Raw genomic sequence first — 10240 nt, 5'->3', positions numbered from 1 at the left:
ATTCTGAGCTTGTTGCCTTTGGATTCATCGTTTTCCTTTTCTCCCCCCGGGGTCGGGTTCGGCAGTATTAGCAGATCCTTAGCAGAAACCAGAACCCAGCCGGAGCTTGCTGACGTCCTGCACGTCTTGTTGTGCGTCTCCGCCGGTGAGTTGACAGCTGATCTGCTAATAGGCTTTGCTGTAGGTGCCAGGCTGCCTGGATAAAGCAGCGGCTCTCTCTCTCTCTGACTCTCTCCCAGCCTGTGTTGAGGTGACCTGCAGGGTTAATCTGAACAGGTTTGAGACCGGTTTCTGAGCAGCCTTCTCTCAGCACATGCAGACGGACGCAGATCTGCACATCTTAATCACTGATGTCGTCGTTGTTGTTGTTGTTGTCGAGTATGCAGCCGAATAACCTCCCGCGTGACCTTTGCTTGACCTACAACTGTCACTCTTCAGAGGAAACCCTCCCCTCTCAAGATGACCACAGCAGTTTAGTTGTCATCCTTCAACAAAAAAAAGCTCCTTTTAAGAGTTAAACCCTTTTAACCTCTTTTAAAAGGGTTTAACACACCAGGACAATAATCTTAACGTAGATAAATCTAAATAACTCTAAGAATCAGTTTACCAAGCTTTACAGCTGCAGCAGGTCGAAATGATGAATCCATCCATGCTAGCATCTAAGCTCCCATCAATAAGCGCGTTTAATCTCAAATATCCTAATTCCTGTACAGACCGGAGCTGTTCGCTTTCAGAGTGTCCTGAGTGTGAAGTTCTTGCTGCTGTATAAAGCAATGAAATGTCTAAAAACAAAACATTTGTTTGCTTGTCGAGCCCTTACTCAGATCTGAGCATGGATTCAACAACATGTAAAAGTTCATATAACTCAATGGCTATAAAGACAAATGCAATGGATGCATTAAGCTAAATTATTCTAAAGTAGCCGCAAGCAAAATTTTGAACACCTAGTATAACCAAAAGTGGAACATTTTGTTGTATTTTCACTGTATTAAAAGGTAGTTTAGATAAAATTGACTTTTTGAATCATGATTTTATTCCTTCATGAAAAACATACCTGAAGTGTTGCCTCGATGTTTGAGAGATCTTTTAATCTCCCGTGGCAACCATTCAGTACGAAAACAACGATGTAATCAAGCGCTGCCCTTTCCACGAAGCTCCTCCTCAGAGCTGCAGTCCCCAAGCCGAGCGTCCGCCTCACAGAGCAGCCCTCCACTACCACTTCCCCACTCAGCTCCTTCAGACTAGCCAGCAGCAATTAGCAAACACCTGGTGGAACTGAGCATCAGCTGAGCTCATTATAGGAGCTACTTCTCAGTGAAACGCTGGTAAAAATGTTGCTGAGCTCTTGGTGGAGGAATATTGTGACAACTTTCTGAAGGCGGATGTTGGAAAGAACAGGAGCTTTTTAAAGAGACAGAGGCCCAATTTCAAGGTGTTAAATTGCACCTCAAACTTTGTTTGAGTCATATTTGACTTATGTAGCTTTTTTTTAAAAAAACCAACTGAAAGTAACATAATTACTTCATTGTGTTATAAATTGTACTACGCCTTGAACATAACTCTGCCCCTTTAATGATTTGAAGAAGGAAAAACATGTTGTGAACACAGTGTAACAAGGCAAAGTGGCTATTTTATTTAAACCCCTTTTTTACTCCTTCAGATTTTACTGCTGTAAATTTGAGCTTTTGAGGAAGATTCAAATTTCCCCAGTACATTAAAACAAATTTCATTCATTCGGTCCATGTTGCTCCTCTGCATTTGCTGTAATGAGGAGTGGGGAGCTCACTGGAAATGTCAGGTGATTTTTTTGCTGTTATGTCCTTGTTTTTTTCTCGGGTCTAATTGACCTCATAGTGACGTGGTAAATGACGTGCATCAGGTGCTTGGGGAGAGTTTTACCTGCTGGGACTAATCAGCGAATAAACAGGGGAAGAAAAGGCTAAACGCCAATATGAATGAAATGCAGAGAGTGCCATCTGGTGGCAAAAGTTTACCCAAGATTTGAATTTTCTAAACATACAAGAATACAGTCTCAATATAATGGATTCTATATGAGAAATGAAAAATAAAACTCCTTTTGGTAAGCCACTGATAATGAATAATGACATTTATCATTAGATACTGATAATTATCAGTTGTTAGATAGACTCATTTGGTCATGATCATAATGAACTTGTGCAAAACTAATCAATATAATTTGATATTATTAAAAGATGAAACCTCCCGTGAGATCAACACTGAAGACGGTACATTTTTACTTTGCAGATTCTCTTAGTGGGGAAATGTTGTTTTGGAACATTTTTGTTGCTGTATTCATATTCTGAAGGCCACGCTGACTGTTCAAGCAAATGAATGTATCCCTAGGCACAAGTCTACTGTTCTGTTTCACCGGTTTCCATAATGTATAAGAGCAAATTGTCCTTTTTGTTGCCTTTGTTTTACGGGAGATGCGAGTAGTTCTTGTGACTCAGCGCTCCACCCAGTGGACAAAATGTGATAGCACAATTTTCTGCTTCTACAATCTTTGAATTGACATTTTCTAGTAAATTCCCTGGTGAGGGCAGTCAGTGACCAGTTCCACCAGTGACATGTGAAACAATATCCATCCATCCATCCATCCATCCATCCATCCATCCATCCATCCATCCATCCATCCATCCATCCATCCATCCATCCATCCATCCATCCATCCATCCATCCATCCATTTCCTCCATCGAAGAAAAAAAAAGTTGATTATAGTGTCACTTCCCTCTGTGTGTTTGCATCCAGCAGCCGGATCTATTTTCTGTCCTTTTTCTGGTTGATTCTTTACATTGTGTTTTGTTCACAGCCCATTTGTTGTTGTTTTTTGGCTGTTAATTCCTCCGTTTGTCATATGATAAACAGACTGGCGCATGAGGAAACAGAAGTCCAGAACAAACCAGAGGCTTATGAATCACAGTGTGTGAAGCCCATCAGAGAGATAGAAAAAAAATAGACGCTTTAATGACTTTGCCTAAGTGAGACTCACATCGGGCCTTTTTTCTGTTCTTCTCTGTTACATCCAAGCAGACGGTCTACCTACGGTAGAGAAATCAAGTGTAGAGCTGGAGACGTCTACCTGAACACAACCAATCCCATTATTTCACACCGACCACACAGATAACATGGGGTTACCCTCTGCAGACTGAGGGATCGTATACCAGATGGTTAGGTGCTAACGTCTCAAAGTCATTTTCCATTAATGAGATGCTGAAGAGGTTCCTGACAATAAAACCCACCAGGCCTCATTTAGCCAAACTCTACACACCAACCATTTGTCTAACTTCTTGTGCCGTATTTGATGTTGAACAAGAGGCCTTTAGCTAGAACCACCTAGACACTATTTAGGTCTTTTTCTCTCTCTCCACATTTAAAAAAAGAACAAATTGCTCTGTTCCCGTTGAAATCAGGCCTTTTGGATGTTAGAACAAACAACGTGATAATGATTCCTAATTTACACAGGAATCTGTTAAAAGTTGCTTCACTACAACATTAACCTCCCATCAAAGCTGATAACCTCGACCTAAGCTGAGTATGACCTGCTGGAGCAAAACCCAATCCAACATGCGGAGAGCAGGCAGAACTTTTAAAAAAATTTTTTACTCGCCTTTTGGTGCACTAACGCCGCACACCCAAAATCCTGTAGAGAAATGTTTTCATTCCATTCACTCAGTAATAAATATGGATAGTTCATGTAACAACTAAAAGAAATCGTGAATGGAAAGAAGCAAAAATAAATAAAATCATATAATATCTGTTCCCTCATTCACATAAAGAGAAAATTAGCTATTTATCTCAGAAAATACACAACAATACATTATTCAATGCCATATTGCTTGATCATCATGATCACCACATTACCAAGCATTGTTTTTAATATTGTTCTGCAGGTTGTTGTGGAATGAATACAGACAGATGGTTAAGTATCTTTAATGAAACACATGAATAAATATATTTTTGCTCTTGTCATTTTGAAGCAGTGCACATTTTTCTGATTCATTTCACTGTTGGTGTGTTTTCAGGACGCTGAGAAACACAAATCAGTGCCTGTGTTGAGATAAGATTCATTTTGGGTCACATCCCTGTTAAACACAGCTGCAACCTCTATCTAGTGTTTTTGTTTTTCCTTTACAGATATGTTATTTGAATCTGAAGCTCTTCCACTGTTTACTGATTGTAAATGTTAAACCTGTCTCTGGTAATCCTCCCCATTAGGACAGCAAAGGCGTCTGCCTGCGCCAACATTTGTATCCCTGTTAGCTCCACACCCACATCCTTCCCTGATCCTGCGTTTTTCTTTTTTCCCCCCAAGTGCAGGTCTAGCAGAGATTTGGAACACGTTCTCATAAATAATACACGTCACTTTGGCTATTCTTAGCCAGCTGATTCATGCGTCTTGTGCGGCAGATAGCCTTCCCAGCTGCGTTTAATGGATTATTGTTTGTCCCGCGGCTTAAGACGGAGAACAGACACCGAGGGAGAAAGCTTTGATATTCTTAGAAAATAACTGACAATGCTCTTACAAGTAGAGGTCATCCCAAACTTAAAGGCTCGTGAGGAGATTATTATCAGTGAGAATACTTCCATTAACCTGAAGACCTTTCTACCTGTTGGATTATTCTGTGATTTAAAGGGCCAATATGATGTAAAATCTGTTTTTTTAGGTTTACATCATGCTATAATGTTACTCCCCCACTAAAAAACATACAAAGAGTGTTGCTTTGATTCTTTCATGCATGTTTGAGAAATTTTTTTATCTCCATGGCAACCATTCAGCTGTGCAAAATGCCTGGATGGACCTAGCCCCACCTTCAAGGGCGAAGCTCCTCCTGCCCTGCGTCTCCCCAACTCAGATCCTTCAGACTAGCCAGCAGCAATCAGCAAACACCTGGTGGAACTGAGCATCTGCTGAGCTCAGTTTGCACTGGTGAAAACGTCGTTAAAGGGTTAATAGAGATGCCATGTTGTGATGACTTCCTGAAGGAGGAGAGTAAGAAAGAGCAGGAGACAAAGGCCCAATTACAAAGTAACATTTATTTTAAGTTATACTTGATATATATAGTATTTCTTAACAACTAAGGTCAACATACTTACTTGATTGTGCTATAAAATGGCATCATGTGCCTGGAAAACGCATAATTCTGCCCCGTTTTACCAAACTCCCACTGAAACTGGGATGATCATGTAGGTCTCAGGACGCCACTCAGTCTTTGCATCCTGATTAACAGGCATCAACCGTACGACTGAAGCCTCAGCAGGAGGAACATTCCTGCTGTGTTTCCCCAGTGAAAAGTCTGTCAGAGAGGATAAAAATACACCATGATCCATGTCAGACACTTTTCAAAGCTCCCCATCCACACAGAGTTACTACAGCCAACAAATCGTGCTGAGGCTCAGCCCTCCCTGCTCACAGGTACTCTGGCTGTCTGGACTCTGTGGTGAAGCGTGTGGCTATAAATAAATGTTCTTTAATCCATCATTCTAATTTATCAGCCAGTCCAAGTTTAACTTGTCCTCTGAAGAACTGCACAAATAACACGCATCAGACGTCTGAGCAGTAATAAATGAAGAGCGTTGGTGCTTCAGGCTAAGCTACGCATCAAGCAGAAACTGAAACCAGCAGCAGTGAAGCTGATTAAATATATTCATCCAAGAAAACACATTTTACCCAGATGCTCATCTGCAGACGCATCGTTAATTTCCTAATTAGGAGTCCATATCAGGTGAATGTGTCCGTCTCAGATAAAGAGACTAACGGAGAAGGCAGATCTGTTTTTCCCTTCAGACTCATCACTTCTCTGTCTTTGCCCATATTTGGAGATTTGTTTTGTCCTTTAGAAAGGTTTGATTTGAAGGAGATTTCTTCCCCCCAGGTACGCTGAAGAAGAACCAGGCTTTTATTGTTTCCTTTCAGACACATTAAACATGCTGTAGTGACTTAAAAATGTCATGTCCTTGGTGCTTTGGTATTTTAACTACCTGTTGTTTTTGTTAATTTTAGGGAGAATTAGAGAATACAGCGTTGGTGGAGTATACAGTTCCAACAAGGTTTCAAATAATTAATCAAATTTTAATAAGAGACGAGGATTAACCTGCATAAATACTAAATGCTATTTTAAATGATTATTTGATTATTTAGAAAAATCACAATTTTACACGTCACATCTGATATTATTTATGTGATATTATTTATCACATTATTTATCAATCAAATGTTTCAGAGACTCGCTTTGAAAGATGCAAACGCACTTTTCTGTAGAGTTTAGACTATTTAAAACAACATTAAAGAGGCAATGTTATGTATTTTTCAGGCAGATAAAACCATTTTACAGCACAATCAAGTAACTATGTTTCCTTCAATTGTCATAAAATGTTGTAACATGACTCAAAAGACATTTGACTTTGCGATTTGAAATTGGGCCTCTGTGTCTTTAAGAAGCTCTTTCTGACACTAAACCTTCAGTACATCATCACAACAACGTTTCTCCATTAAAGCGTAAAAAAAACAAATCCTCATTGGGACTTTGGAAAAGATCTCTAAAAAGTTTTTTAGGTACTTTGATCAAAGGTTCCAGCTGAAATGCAACATTTATTCAGCAATAAAACTGATAATCCACAAATTAGAACTTTACACATGAATACAGTTACAGTAATATCTGGACATGTTTAATAATGATTAAACCTTTCATGCCACAAATGAGTGCAAAGTCTGAACTGGCTACCGTCGATCCAGCTGACTGGACTCAGGGAGGGAAAGTCCTCGTTCATGCTTCATCATGCATTTATGCATTATGTTAAGGTTATAGGCATTTTTCATTGAAGGGTTCATCTTAGTCCCTCTGTCAATCACTGGTGTGAGTCAGCACCGTCTCGCTCAGCGCCGTCCTTGTGCTCTACCCTTGGCCTCATGCATCATGCATTAAGCACAATCAAATTTGACATTTCAACTTGAATGCATTGTATGGCGCTTTTCTTCCACCCCATCCGAAGGTGACTATATCAAGAATTCATGAAGTTCAAAGGTAGGGAGTATCCGGAGCGATGTCTTATGGGAGGCTTAAAGGGCCCAGTTCAGACAGTAGAAGTTCCGTCTGACAACCTTTGCATAGACCTTTACGTTTACGCGTTTACCGAGTCTGTCCAGCTCCCTGCAGCGCTGCTGAAGCTCACCACTTCACGCTGCAGGATCGTCAAAAAGGTGCAATGAGCGAGTCCTTCCGCCGTTCTGTCCAAAACAACTCCAGCAGTGTCTGACAGGCCAGCGGTGTTCTTGTTTCTGACTGTGCAATCGCAATTTAAGGGGCAAACTGGCGAATCTGTGCCGACCTGATGGTAATGTGAGGGTGGAAGAGTCAAAGTGAATGTTTGTTATGGTCTTTAACTTTGTCCAACACCTCAGGTCATCGCATGAGGATGTGGTCACATGTTATTAGATCCTGGCATGCCTAATAGGAACCTGTGTGTGTGTGTGTGTGTGTGTGTGTGTGTACCACTTCTTTTGCAAATCTTTCTAATGACCGTCATTCTTAATTTCAAAGGTCACCCCCCCGGATAAGCGGATGAAAATGGATGGAAGAAATGAATGGACAGTTGTAATTACAACTCCCTTACACTTTACGCAAGTTTTATTTACTGTTCATTAACATATCTATCCATATCCATATCCCTGACTCCATGTTTGTTCTTCGGGAATATTGGAAAAATCGTTACATGGGGCAGTGGTCTCTTCTGGGGTACTGTCTCCTAACGCTAACTAGGAGCGTGACAGATGTAACATGCTACCAGTCAAAATAAGGTACAACAAGAATTTTTAGCGTGACGTCTGCGGGAACGTTTGCTCATTTCAGAGCGACGTCTTTGCTCTTCATTGCAAATGTTGCAGCCGGGTAAGATTGGTGGTCTTTGCACCTTGGGAGATTCGCGACATTTGGTGAAATGGTCCCCTCTGACAGATCTCTTTTCATGGGTCCGGTCTTCTAATGCCGCTTTCGTCAGAGCAGAAGTTGAGTTTTTAGACTCAACTGTCTTCTTTTCAGAGCAAACGTTGGGAGCTGGGGACGTTTGCTCGTTTGGAAGATTGGTGAAATCGTCCCCTAGGACAGATCTGTCTTGATGGGTCCAGGCTTCTAATGTCGCTTTTGTCAGAGGAGAAGTTGAGTTTTTAGACTCAACTGTCTAAAATGAAGCTGACTGAAAATTTCAAAATAAAAGCCTCAATATTCCTCTCAGGTTAGTGCACCGACATAGGCAGTGCAATAATATTAGCCTGTATTATCTTTTCCTCTCAGGTTAGTGCATTAGCATTAGCACAAATATTAGCATTTCACTGCCCCCCACTAGGAGCCTTTTCCCTGACATAAGCATTTTAGCTGTTTCTTATACATTAACTATAACTACAGCATTAACTACAGTATACTCAATGGAGGAAGTGAATGTAAGACAACATGCTAGTGATGCCCCACAAGCTACTCACAGCATTCATGCTAACATTAGCATTTTGACTAATTTTAGCTTATGCATTAATTTTAACATACTGAATGTTGCAGGTCCATGTTATTCAACATTCTTGTGTTTCTCCACATGCTACTTTGTAATCTTTTAGCTAAGCTTAGCATTGATGCTAATTTTTAGCATCAGAATGCTGTGTCCAAACCGACCGGCACACTTTGGCAGGTCCCGGTTAAATTTCAATTTCAGGAATTTTCTAGTTATTATTATTCTCCGGTAAATTGTCCAGAAGATGCTGGAAAAATTCAGATACTGTAGTCTGGTAGAAAACTCTTATCAGTTCAGATATAAAAAGAAAAAATCCGATTCTGCAAAAGTCATGGGGAGATAAAGCAATGAAAATGCGTTTTGGCTAATAACTCCCAAACCATAAGCTTCATCCTGAAAAACCTTGTCAGCTTAATTCTTGCATAATTCTGGGCCATGTGACAAAGGCCACCCACATTTCCACTTCACTAGATTTTTTTTGGATCACTTCTTCTGCATTGTAAACTGGATCGACACGAAACTTGGTATACAACATCTATTGACTGAGCTGACCAAAAAAAAGTTGGAACAGTTTTGAAAATGCTGCAAGCAACGCAACGCCAAACATTTCAGCACAGGCTAGTCCAAAAGCTGAGAAGCTAAGTTGAGTAAAACAAATGATCTGATTATCGGTCAGTCGATCAACGGGTAATGAGCATGTTTTTAATTACTGGTTGATTGACTGTACTTTATGCGGGTCAGTAGTGCAGCATCCAGCCTGTCTGTGGGCAAAGTTACAGTAAGAGTCAAATCTTTATCAAAAGAAGCAGATAAAACGCCGCACCATTAGCATAGCTGCAGTGAACCATGTTCAGAAATGATTTGAATGATTACAGAAGTCTTTTTGGTAACACTTTATCTGACAAGGTGTTCAATAATGACATTTTTAATGCTAAATTGCTCTAAAAGTTGCCATGAAAGTCCATCAAAAGTGCCAACGTTGCATTAAAGTGTCATTATTTACAAAACAATGAATGTTGGCACTTTTAATGGCACTTAATGCAACTTTTAAAGCAACTTTACATGAAAAGTGTAATTATTTACTGCATGACGCTTCATGACAAGTCATAGACATTCATAAAGACTCAGTGATGTTCATGACAGGTGTTATGTCAGTCTTACGCACACCCCGTCAAAGAAAGTGTTACCGTCGTTTTTACTTTTCTTTTTGTCCAAACATCAACCCAGAGTGGAGATGTTCTCCAGCTCAGCTCAGTCTGACAGCACAGCTACAATGTCAGAGTGAAGCTTTCATTCAGCCACAAAGAGCTTTCAAAAGGGCTGATAGACGATGTGACAGGAGATGACAATGTGCCGACAGACTTTTGTGGTGCGTGGCAGTTACAGATAATGTGACTCTCCTGCCTTTCAAGAGTGATTACGTCCACCATGTGAACTCAACTGCAGAGAACACATAATGGGAACGACACCAAGCCCTCCACCTTGTCCTGGTCCGGGAACGCGTTGCGTCCCGCAGATAGTTGGTGGCAACTGTTTGCCTGCTGAGAGGCCTGTGCTTATTCTGAGAATAAATGAAGACGCTTTCAAACGCCTCGAGAGCAACTTTACTTTACTGTTTCTTAGATGCAATCCACACTTCCTGTTTGATTCAGTGTTCCTGCTGCTGAGCTTGGAACATGTTGTGGAAATAAAAGTGCAAAGAGTAGAACATAGAAAATGTTC

The sequence above is a fragment of the Xiphophorus maculatus genome, chromosome 12, assembly GCF_002775205.1.
Source record: "Xiphophorus maculatus strain JP 163 A chromosome 12, X_maculatus-5.0-male, whole genome shotgun sequence".
NCBI classification, from domain to species: domain Eukaryota; kingdom Metazoa; phylum Chordata; class Actinopteri; order Cyprinodontiformes; family Poeciliidae; genus Xiphophorus; species Xiphophorus maculatus.
Note: the sequence above shows the minus strand (reverse complement) of the source record.